The 12771-nt window shown below is 42.9% G+C and overlaps 1 protein-coding gene across 9 annotated transcripts in view; it reads left to right on the top strand.

Annotated features, from left to right (window-relative positions):
- FOXN3 (forkhead box N3) overlaps positions 1–12771 on the top strand; it is a 148862-nt gene that overhangs the window by 134704 nt on the left and 1387 nt on the right. For 4 of the 9 annotated variants that reach the window (XR_012680218.1, XR_012680217.1, XR_012680210.1 and 1 more), the window contains 4 exons: positions 3910–4000; positions 6951–7027; positions 9081–9184; positions 11877–12118. The gene's annotated coding sequence lies outside the window, so the exon portion shown is untranslated. Of the gene's footprint in view, positions 1–3909; positions 4001–6950; positions 7028–9080; positions 9185–11707; positions 12119–12771 lie in introns of all 9 variants that reach the window. The other 5 variants (XR_012680214.1, XR_012680212.1, XR_012680213.1 and 2 more) reach the window with 5 other exon arrangements.

The raw sequence follows: 12771 nt of genomic DNA, 5'->3' as shown, positions 1-12771 counted from the left end.
CCATTGGCTGCATACCACCCACCAACAACCCCCACATCCCACCCCCATTGGCTGCATACCACCCACCAACAACCCCCACATCCCACCCCCATTGGCTGCATACCACCCACCAACAACAACCCTCTTCTGGCAGGATTGCTGTGCAAAGTACTAGAGTTTCCACCTGGTGGCACTAGAAACGCCCCTGGAAGGAGCTGGACACACCCCTAGATGGCACTAGACACACCCATGGGAGGAGCTGGACATGTCCTTCCCCCTTCCCCATCCGGGGCACCTACAGTCAGGTTCATAAATATTGGGACATCAACAATAATTCTCATATTTTGGGCTCTATACACCACCACAATGGATTTGAAATGAAACTAACAAGATGTGCTTTAACTGCAGACTTTCAGCTTTAATTTGAGGGTATTTACATCCAAATCAGGTGAACGGTGTAGGAATTACAATAGTTTCTATATGTGCCGCACACTTTTTAAGGGACCAAAAGTAATGGGACAAACTAAACAATCCTACATCAAACTTTCACTTTTTAATACTTTGTTGCAAATCCTTTGCAGTCAATTACAGCCTGAAGTCTGGAAGACCTAGACATCACCAGACGCTGGGTTTCATCCCTGGTGATGCTCTGCCAGGCCTCTACTGCAAATGTCTTCAGTTCCTGCTTGTTCTTGGGGCATTTTCCCTTCAGTTTTGTCTTCATCAAGTAAAATGCAGCTCAATCGGCTTCAGGTCAGGTGATTGACTTGGCCATTGCATAACATTCCACTTTTTAGCCTTAAAAAACTGTTTGGTTGCTTTTGCAGTATTCTTCGGGTCACTGTCCATCTGCACTGTGAAACGCCGTCCAATGAGTTCTGAAGCATTTGACTGAATATGAGCAGAAACACTTCAGAATTCATCCTGCTGCTTTTGTCAGCAGTCACATCCTCAATAAATACAAGGGAACCAGTTCCATTGGCAGCCGTACATGCCCACGCCATGACACTACCACCACCATGCTTCACTGATGAGGGGGTAAGTTTTGGATCATGAGCAGTTCCTTTCCTTCTCCATACTCTTCTCTTCCCATCACTCTGGTACAAGTTGGTCTTTGTCTCATCTGTCCGTAGGATGTTGTTCCAGAACTGTAATGGCTATTTTAGATGTTGTTTGCCATACTCTAATCTGCTCTTCGTTTTTGTGGCTCACAAATGGTTTACATCTTGTGGTGAACCCTCTATATTCACTCTTGTGAAGTCTTCTCTTGATTGTTGACTTTGACACATATACACCTACCTCCCGGAGAGTGTTCTTGATTTGGCCAACTGCTGTGACAGTTGTTTTCCGCGTTCTTCCGGGTCTTTTGGTGTTGCTGAGCTCTCTAGAACATTCTTAAAAATAAAGAATGCACCAAACGGTTGATGTGGCCACACCTAATGTTTCTGCCATCTCTCTGATGGGTTTGTTTTGCTATCTCAGCCTAATAATGGCTTGTTTCACTGATAGTGACAGCTCTTTGGATCTCATATTGAGAGTCGACAGCAACAGATTTCTTTTACCTGCTTAATTGATGATGAAATAACGAGGGAATAGCCCACACATGTCCATGAAATAGGTTTTGAGTCGATTGTTCCATTACTTTGGGTCCCTTAAAAAGTGGGAGGCACGTATAGAAACCATTGTAATTACTACACCGTTCACCTGATTTGGATGTAAATTCCCTCAAATTAAAGCTGAAAGTCTGCAGTTAAAGCACATCTTGTTAGTTTCATTTCAAATCCATTGTGGTGGTGTATAGAGCCCAAAATATGAGAATTGTGTCGATGTCCCAATATTTATGGACCTTATTGTAGTTGTTACTTGCACAATCTCTTTGAAATAATGTAACGTAGACAATTATTTGTTCCTCCATATAATGTGCGTGATGAGAAAACTTTAGATTCCTGCCTGCTGCCACCGCCCCCTTAATTAAATACAAGTGGTCTTTTGTCTCCTGTAATAAAGCCCATTAGAGCCTCATTTCTGTGTCATGAGAGTTAGGGGACATCAGTTTTATGAGTCAGTTCTGCGTTTACGGTTTGTCTATAAAGGCGCCGGTGAACGACGCCTCACAGGACGTATAAAAATAAAGCTGTTTGTGCTACAGTTCCTCTACAGACACCTAAACTGCGCCCCCTAAATGTGCTCACCCATAAAAGCTCTACATGAGCGCAATAACGTGCGCAATGTCGCAAGGAAACTGCGCTTCCTGCGTTCAAAAGAAAGTGGCATTTCCTGTGCAGATGACTGTAAGCACAGACACAGCTGCCAACTGTCCCTATTTTCCAGGGAGAGTCTCAGATTTAGTGAGATTTATTCCGGGATATGCAGCTATTTTTCACCGTTGACCAATCCACAGTTTCTGCAGCTAAGGCGCCTCTCTTACAATGTATTCTTATTTTCTAGGCTTTAAAGTTCACATTTATTGTAGACCAGCATTTAAACATCAGAACAGTGCACCATAATAAAGTTGTGTAAACGTGACCTGCTGGGAGTTGTAGTGCTTCAAGGTCTGCTGAGACAGAATCGCGTGTAGAATACTTGGATGTAGCAGCAGAGTATCCTGAAAATGTTTAAATGTTGGTAGCTGTACACAGGGTTTTCTATAACTCACCACACGTCTGTTATTATGGCCACTTACCTGTCAATGTGATATCCTCCGTGTCGTTCATACAGCTCAGAGGCTCCACTAACGCTCCGTCAGCAGAATCCCTACAAGGATGAGGGAAGGATCGCAGGATAAATGTCCTCTTTTCAGGAGAAGCCGCTGTATCAATTAGAGGACAATCTTCTGAAATGAATAATTAACTTTATATTATCAAAGGTATCTTCTACTGAAGTCAGCTAATTAATTCAGAGCAAAATGAGCGCAGAGCGTCTCCCCCGTCTGGGACGTTGTCGGAATGAATCATGACTCGTTTTTGTTATACGCTGGATTTGTGGGGGGTTCAGATTAATCTCCCACCTGCAGGGGCTGGCGGGTGGGGCAGGGGAACATCTGTCCCCCTGGTCACTGGCTCGGTCACTGGACTACTTGTGTTTTTTTTCCATTTTAAAATGTCCCCATTAGGCTGCTGAGCCGAGTCTTGTTCCCCAGGCTAAAATTTGCTAACCCACCCCTGCCGGCCGGGTCCTGTGTGTGTCCCAATTAGATCTAAGCTGCTCTGCGTTTCCATATCCTGTGTCTGGATACTGCCCTGTTACCTCCATACGCAGAGGATAAGTGACTAGACAGGGAGGGGTAACGGATCAGACACATATGCACATGCTGAATGGCTTCACTGCAATTACGTTACATATTAGCAGGTTCTGCTATGGATTATTCATGTTAATTATAATTTGTTTTTTTGGAAGCGCCAGTGTCCCCAACGACTGTCACTGCAATCCGATCAAACAAAGTTATGTCACTGGTTATTATTAATTAGAGATGCTCAGGCTCAGTTTTCTGAAAACCGAGCCCACCACTCGTGAGCCGGATCGGTACTTTTGTGCGTCCTATGATTTGAATCGAGGCAAAATGTCATTGTTGCGTTGTCTGATCTCGCGGGTTTTGGATTCCATAAGTACCTCTCTCCCCAGGAGATCCAGCGCCATTGCTCACACAGAAACAGGGGTAGCCGTGTTCTTGTCACTTAACATACATTGACTGGAAATAAATGTTACTGAGGTTAATAATGTAGGAACAAAAAAAAGCCAAATTATGTGATTTTAACAAAAAAAAAGAAAATAGGGATTTTAGAATAAAATAGAGAACCAAAACACAGAGTTAATCCAGATCCAAAACCAAAACACGGGTGTCCGTGAACATCTCTATTATTAATATTAATATCACTATTTATAGAGACGGTTACATATTAATCTGTCTGTTATACCATTTTGTTCCTCTAGGGGTCTCCTGCGCTAATATATTTACATACCTGTCCCTCATGGAGCGGTTCCCGTATAGATCTCATGTCTAACAGATGAAGTGACCATAATGGTGAGTCCTAATCTCTGTTACATCAAACGTCTGATACTGGTCGTTTAAAGATATTTTACTAACAAGAGGAAGATTAATTTCTGCTCCCTGTTTATTTACAGCTTATAAATCAGATGTGTTAGATTTGTCCAGTTATTAAAGTATCCAGTATTGACTAGAAATATTGTCCAGTAGGAAATCCGTTTTAATCTCACCAAATACAGCGTTTCTGTGTCGTCCGAACGCATTGAAATTCCATCTTATAGAATCTCTTGTACCTTGGTCCATAGAACAGCGATTCCTGTTGAGAGGACAAATCCTGATAATTAAGTGTTCCTGGTACCTACACAGATTGGAGGCAGACGTCTCGTGGGCTGCGCCAATAGTCAGCCTCTCCGTAATAAAATATGGAACCAGTTTGAAATTCAGTTTTCGATATTCTTCGATTTTGAGGTTCAATTCAAACCAGGAACGTTCTATTTTCTAAGGTCCATCATTCACATTAAGAAAAGTTACTATGTTTCCCATGGAAGTCCATTTTTTCATTAATCAAAATATATAGAATTTACCGCCAAATTTTTTAACTTTCAGCTTGTTAGAAATAGCTTTTTTTAAAAAAAAAAAAAATCCTGAGTGTTTCTTAGTAGGAGCTAGGAATGAGGCATTAAGTGCCTCATTCCTCACAGAGGTTACAGGTTGATATGCTGCAATCTCATTGTTTTTGCACCAGCCCAGAAATGGCGGCTTCCAGTGTAGGGAGGCGATGGGTCCAAATTAACAAAATTATGCACAATTTTTTTGTACAGAGTCTTAAATGCTGTTATGGACCCTTTTATACAATGTTTCAGGACTCTTTCATGTTGTGTCAGTTTGTAATTGAGAACTAAACAATGTAACTGTTATCCTTTAAATATCTCCCTATTTTATTCTACACAACAAATGTTATTCATGTGTTTTACTTTTATTAATGTGATGGGCAGCATCACTACGGCATATGCTGGCGCTATATAAATGTTAATAGTAATTGGAGGCAGCCATATTGTAACAGTTCACTAAGTGGACACCAGCGCCCCTAGTGGTGGTTCTGAGAGAGACCGTGGCTCTTTATTTGACTCTGCAAGATAAGTCATATATATATTTTAATATATGTTTTTGAGGAAGGTATGAAGTTAATGCACATTTTTGGGATTTTTCAACCTTTTTGGGTACAAAAGCACGGATACCGGGATTTCCAAAAAAATAATTATACAAAATAATGTTTCTAATGAGAGAAGATGCAAATACTCAATTATATTTAAATTAAATAAATCATCTGTTATAATTGATAAGTTCGGAATTGAACCCTACTGTAAATTATGAGTATTAAAATCATCTTTCAGTTCTGTGACCATATAATAGTCTTTTATGAAGGTTACAAAACTCCCAAATGATTTCTAATATCCATTTAATTTACAGTTGGGAGTACATTATCCGGGATATAATTTTGCTCTGGTAATTAATTTGAAATGTGTATTTCCTTTACGGTCTGACAGATCCCGTGCTCCATGGATATAGTGTATTCTGGTGATTGTATAGATTAGTATATTCCCTCTACGGTTCATGTATTGATTAGGAGACGTACGAGGGAAGGGACACAAGAAATTAGAAAGTTTGGCTGTATTGACAAATGAGATTTACCGAATATATTACATGTTTGAAGTGTTTTAGAATTACGTCCTTTTAATGGATGATGAATTTTTTCAAGATCCGCAAACTTCACTCATTGCCCTGGGATTATAATTCTCTTGTCCTGAGCTCTGTATATCGTCTTCTAAAGACACTTTTCTATTGACCCGTTTTCCTGTCAGTGGGCGGATAATGCAGCCAATATATACAGAACAGATTGGTAAATAAATATTCTGTTCTGTGGAGAAATTCATTGTTTCAGGAATATTTTCTTTCCAGCTGTTGGATGTAAGATGTGATCAGTCTTTGCGGTCTGGCTGTGTCCACGATGTCCACGTTTATAGTTCCCGTTAGGGGATTTACCTCCCATCATTTGTAATATCGAAGTCGGGACATCGTCAGGTCTCCTCCAAAAAGGTTTCTCGGTCCCAGGGGAGTGGTGCTCAAAGGGTGTGGCCTGTCACCCGGGATGTACCAAATCTTTCACAAGAAAACACCCTTCCTAAAGATCGCCATCCGTGGGCACCTGACACGTGTTGAGTAGTAAAATATCCTCCAACGTCCTAAAACTTGGGACAAACTTGACGACCCACAGACCGGTGGGACATCCCCTCAAATCCCGACTGTCCCACCAAAATCGGGATAGTTGGGATGGAAGGTTTTCGATGTTATCAGTAGAAGGGGATGGAAGGATCACGGTGTATTAGGACAGTTACACTGTACTCGGCTCTCTACGTGGGCCGCAGACACCAGCATCTAACTGAAGTCCCAGAATGCTGCATGCACCGATTGGCATGCTGCATCGCAGCATTTATGCCCTGAGCGGATCTGATAACGGGTTCGGCGGTGGCGGGGTCAGTTCCACTCTGAGTAAATGCTGCGGATCAGTAAGTGCGGCCCTTAGTGAATGGCAGGGGGTAATAATATTTGATGAGTGGATTAATGAGTAGGTCAATATTGATGCACAATGGAGGCGTTAATAATGACTTAGGATTGGGTGGGTTAAAGAGCATATGATGGGGGTTAATATGATAATGATGAAGGGACCACGTTGATTGGGGGATTATATGGAGAGGAGGAGGATGAGGGGACAATGGGATGGAGAACGGGATTGAGTTTTAGCGATGCTTAGGAGTGGGGTGTACGGGAACATAGAGCATAAACATGAGGGGGGTAGAAGGGGATGGAGAGGGGTTACACGAGGAGAGTATTATATGTAAGAGGGGTGAGCTGTGACTATTAGCGGACACCACATAAAGATGTTTTAAAATTTGCCTGACTCCTACATTTTTCGTCTGGCTTCTAGAATCTAAGTCCTGTGACCATGAAGCACCATTAAGGGACGTTGCACAGAGCGCAGAACAATGAACAGAACATCCAATGGTAATGAATTAAAGTTTACGGTACTTGAAAAGATTTATCGCCCATTAAGGGAGGTAAAAACGTTTACTTCAATATGACATGTGCGGGGGTATAAATTAAGTGCTTTGGGCCCCCCATGGTATAAACTGTGAACGTAATAGGCAAACTTACATATAAAATCTTCCTTTATTCCCCTAAGTATATTAATTAGTATCTGAGTACTACAGTGTGTGTATAAATGTGTATATATGTTATATGAGTCGTGTGCTGCTATGGGCACATGACTCGTCTACAAAATATTATCTTTATTTCATAGTGACAAACCAGGTCTTTCAGTGGTTACACATTTCCTCCTGATTTGCGATATACTCATGTTGGTCTCTATGAATATTCATGTGGGGCAGATTCAAATGCTTCACTCGTAGCGACACAGAGGAGCTATAAATTTAGTCTGCGGTAAAGAGGCTCAGTGTGAGCTTACAATACTCCGGTGACAGCGCCAGATACACTGAGCCCGGCTCTCAGGCGAGGAAGTGGCCACTTCTCACGGCTCCATAGAAATTTGGCCAATAAATCCACTTAATGGGGGAGGATGAAACGCTGCGTGACCAGCGGCTAAACACGGACTCGGGAGTCTAGAGAAGCCTGGTGTATGTGGCTCTATAGGCGGGGGAGATACAGAGATGTCTGGCCAAGAGAGCGGCATAATATATATATTATACACATTAATATGTCACAGTGCAGCCTTCACCGATGGACGCTGGAGTCAATTTATCTGCAGTAAGGTCATTAGAATTGTGTACATTAAAGAGTTCCTTCAGTAAAGACCAATATACCAGGTCTGAATAAGCAAATACATCCTCTTATACCCCCAGTTTGCGCTGGAGAGGGTCGGTCCGGGGCCTTGTGTGTAAATGCCCAACTTAGTTGCAACATTTTAAAATAGATTCCAATTACTGACAGATGTCAGTGACTCTCAGGAAGCAGATTTTACTTAGCAGTGACCCTGTCTCTAGGAGAAAAGGAAGGAGCCCGGTCCGGGTAATAAATATTTTAAAGAGTTGTTATTACTAAATAATCCCCGTTCATTTGAGTGACATTTTAGTATTTGTATTTGTGCTCCTTTAAACACCTCAGTGTTCATGTCTCCATCATCCTTGTACTGTGTATTCTCAGTTACAGCCGGGCTTTCCTCTGTATTTTGATTTAAATTACGAAATTTATATTATAAAAGTCGTTGTGTCCTGGTGCTTTACAGACCAGAGTGTAAAAGAACTAAGAGTCCTGCTCGCAGCGCCATCTGACAAACTTTCTAAGCAATCGCTGCTGCCAGGCGTAATTCCAGGTGATTGAGGAATAATAAATGTAGTTATATTACACAATTATGTAGCAGATGATGATACGATATCTATAGATCTGTAAGATGCGTGACCGGGTAAAAAAAAATAGTGATTTATAGGAATGGGCTAAACTGTGGAGTCTTAAATCTAATGCACCAACATGTAATATTGGATGCGGGACCCACAAATCCAGACGCCGAATATGAAATGAATGATGTGATGTCAACAGATGAAAGGTACAGTGCCTCGTGCCTCAGTCTTATCACTGGTTCTTTGTAAATTAATAGTGTGGTTACATACACTCCTGTAATATATTGGCATCTCCTTAATAAGGGGGTGGGGGGCTTCTAGATTCCACTCGCTTCAGAACTGAAGTGGGCGATGGGGACTTGACTAGATTCACTGGGAATTGTCATCACAACCTGCCCCTCATGGCGCGATGCCGAGGTTCACATCATTGCAGCAAATCATGTTATCATGCCGCACACACTTCAACAGAGAAGTGGGCGGAATGCGGGAGGGTGATCTAGTCCCCAAGATCTAGGAGTCCTGGAGAGTAAGTAGTTTGCAGATATCTGCAGAACTTTGCTCCTGTTCCAACAATCGTTCGACAGACACATGGGGATATTTTCATAGTCGGAAACCAGGAGTAATCCACAAACTGTTTTGTTTTTCTATGTGCAGTTGGAGGAGGAAGCAGGTGTGATGCTGAGCGATGTGTTTGTGTTTTGCAGCTATGGATTAAGCCTCCCATATAACAGAGAACGGGGCTTCCTACGCACGCCACCCGTGTTTGTGGAATCAATCAGCGGCACGGTGTCTGGCCGGGAGATTTATGGTAATAGGGATATTCTTATTTAAAAAAAAATGATTCTTCTCCGGGGCTGATCATTTAACTCTGTGACTGCTGGAGAAGAGGTCGGCGTAGTTACATCGTAGAGCGGCGGTTCCCAAACTGTGCACCGCGTCACCCAGGGGTGCCGCGGCGCTGTCACTGGGGTGCCGCGGCCAGCCCTAGAAAAAAGAAAGAAAACAGAAACTTACCAATCCGCGTGGTGCTGGAACCCAGCAGCCTCCTCTCTCCCGCAGCTGTCACTGAATATCGACGTCGGTGACAAGCTGCTGCGGGAGAGCGGAGTCTACTGGGTCCCAGCGCTGCGCGGATTGGTAAGTTTCTGTTTTCTTTCTTTTTTCTAGGGCTGGCGCAGGGCAGAGTGAGCGGGATCGTGGCAGAGGAAGAGGACAGCGTGAGAGGGGGCAGAGTGTCTGGATGCAGAGGGCCATTTTTGCATACAACTAAATAAGTATTTCTGTCGTGACCTAAATACTTATTACAATTTTTTGACCCAACTACTTCTAAAACAGGACTCCTCAGTAATTATTTTGGAGGGGTGCCTTGAAAACATTTGGAGACTCTAAGGGTGCCGCGAACTGCAAAAGTTTGGGAACCACTGTCGTAGAGGAATAGCAATTGTCGTTTGCGTAAAGAACATGTAATTCCTGGGCCCTATTAAGGGCTAACACGCCTAGGGCCCGAGATAATGTGCTGGTTCATACTTTGTAAATAGGCACAGGGAGCTATTGCTGGCGAGACCCGGCGTGCGTGTGTGTGTGTGTGACTGTGTGTGTGTGACTGTGTGTGTGTGTGTGTGACTGTGTGTGTGTGTGACTGTGTGTGTGTGTGACACTGCGTGTGTGTGTGTGTGTGTGTGTGTGTGTGACTGTGTGTGTGTGTGACTGTGCGTGTGTGTGTGACTGTGTGTGTGTGTGACTGTGTGTGTGTGTGACTGTGTGTGTGTGTGTGACACTGTGTGTGTGTGTGTGACACTGCGTGTGTGTGTGACTGTGTGTGTGTGTGTGTGTGACTGTGTGTGTGTGTGACTGTGCGTGTGTGTGTGACTGTGCGTGTGTGTGTGACTGTGTGTGTGCGTGTGTGTGTGATTGTGTGACTGTGTGTGTGACTGTGTGTGTGTGTGACTGTGTGTGTGCGTGTGACTGTGTGTGTGTGTGTGTGACTGTGTACACACTCACACACACTCTCACAGCCGGCAGGTGATGTCTAATCTTTACAAATCACTTTAACCACTGACTGAAGATTTCTGCAACATAAAAGCAGCATTAGATACAAGTCCATTATACCTTTATTTTACAATAAAATACATTGCAGTATTCAGTTCCTATGACAATTTAACAGCACAATAAAATATATTTATAAGATACTTCTCCATTGCTACCGGCACATTTTCCTTTCTCGGATTAATACTTAGCGTTTCCCGGCTGCACCCACCAAGCTCTCCCTACTTTTATTGATTTAAGGGTCTTAACAAGCGGCTGTAACCCTCCGTGTATCTCATCAGGGCCCGTTGGTTTTCAATTTAGTTTTCCCGATTTGTTGGCATCTGGCGAATTTGCATTTGTTCCAGATTCCTGATGTAAAAGTGGCTCCAATCTTGCAAATAATTATTCTCCATTCTGTATAATGTTATGTGAGCAGAGGCTCCGGAATCCAGCAATCGGATTACCTGAGAAGGTGACTTAACCCCAGTCAGTCAGGTGACCTGATCCTCAGCAGTTACTCTCTGACGGGGGAAGAACTGTAGTCAGAATATTGTAAACAAACATTTCCATAAATGCACAGTGTGTATATAGTGTGTGTGTATATGTGTGTGTGTATATATATATATATATATATATAATGTCTTTACACACTACCAAGATTCTTCTGGGAATTGCTAGTAGACACACTACAGCGCGATGCGTCTCCACAACAGTCCGTGGAGTCAAATTGACGCAATGTTCAGGATAGAATCTCCGCTAATTGTTTCCTTGCTTCCCATAGAGGTGCGCAGAAACATGGGGGGAGATTCATTACTGTAATCGGTGGAAATGTTCTCATCCGAATACCGAGGCGATGTCCAGCATCTCTTAATTACATGTCCCCCATAGAGTGGAACAGCTCAGGAAATGTCGTCAATGTCTCTTTCTCAGATCTCTCCTTATATGTCCCCAATCCCCCCCTTCATCTCTAAATTGAGAAATAATTTACCTTCATGGAATTTGTTTAGAGTTTAAATGTGTAAAGTTGACCCAAATGATCTAATCCCCCCCCCCCCCCCCATTTCTAATCCTTTTCTGGATACATTCTCTGCACATCTGCCTGAATCTACAGTGAAGGAAGCGGCCCGATACATTGACGTAGTAGAAGTAGATTTTCCTTTCAAAAGGAAAAAAAAGGGGGCAACAGAAGTAACGTTCAGACCTTGGTACATGTGATATAATGTCAGGATAGATTATTAGTTTGTACTATTGAGGTTTAAGGGAGGTGTCCCCAGCACCCTGTAATATGTACAGACTCTTTCAGGACAGGATTCATGATGCAAAGGAACGGTCCTCTGGATAACGATACAGGACAACAGGGATCACTAGATTCTGATGGTGAATTTGTATTTACATAAATCATCTATGAGAGATCCTTAATTCCCATCACCGGATTCCAAACTTTATTGTAATTGTCATCTTATCTATTTCAGGGATAACCTCTTCTCCGATCTGAGACCAGGATCCCCCCGGCAGTCGGCCGGCATTGGAATCCTGTAAACCGGGAGCTGTCGGCGTTTAATATCCTCAGATCAGGTTTATAGTCAAATAGCAGCTTGACGAGAGGAATAATGAACTTATTTCGTACATATTTAGTCCAGTAACGAGCTTTGTAGGAGCCGTTTTGCTGCTGATAAGAGAAAGTCATTTGCCATCGCCAGACAACAGAATCACAGTAAGACCAAGTCTGATATTGATCAGCATCTAAACCTCTTTTTTGCATTGTAGACATCCCGGTCATTGTTCTCTCCATTAATGAGAGCTAGGACGTCGTATGACTAGACTCCAAGTCTGTCCTGTAAGCGGATTCAAGATCCACTTTTTGGACACAGAGGAAAAATATATAAATCACTCAACTTTCATCCGTCTCTGAACCAGTGACATCACTGAGAGTGCAGCCTATCCAGTCACTAGGAACCAGTGACATCATTGAGAGTGCAGCCTATCCAGTCACTAGGAACCAGTGACATCATTGAGAGTGCAGCCTATCCAGTCACTAGGAACCAGTGACATCATTGAGAGTGCAGCCTATCCAGTCACTAGGAACCAGTGACATCATTGAGAGTGCAGCCTATCCAGTCACTAGGAACCAGTGACATCACTGAGAGTGCAGCCTATCCAGTGGTGGGATTCTGCCGGTTCTAACCGATACCTAATTTGAGTCTCTGTTCGCCAAACCGGTCACTAGAGTCCATCCATAGCGTTTTTGTATACTTAAAACAGTCATTAGGGCAGAGAACTGGTTGTTTATTTGAATCCCACCACTAAGCCTATTCATTCACTAGGAACCAGTGACATCACTGAGGCATTTTAGCCTCCAGAACTGTT

Source organism: Mixophyes fleayi, chromosome 12, assembly GCF_038048845.1.
Source record: "Mixophyes fleayi isolate aMixFle1 chromosome 12, aMixFle1.hap1, whole genome shotgun sequence".
NCBI classification, from domain to species: Eukaryota; Metazoa; Chordata; class Amphibia; order Anura; family Limnodynastidae; genus Mixophyes; species Mixophyes fleayi.
Note: the sequence above shows the minus strand (reverse complement) of the source record. Positions and strands in the feature narration are given on the sequence as shown.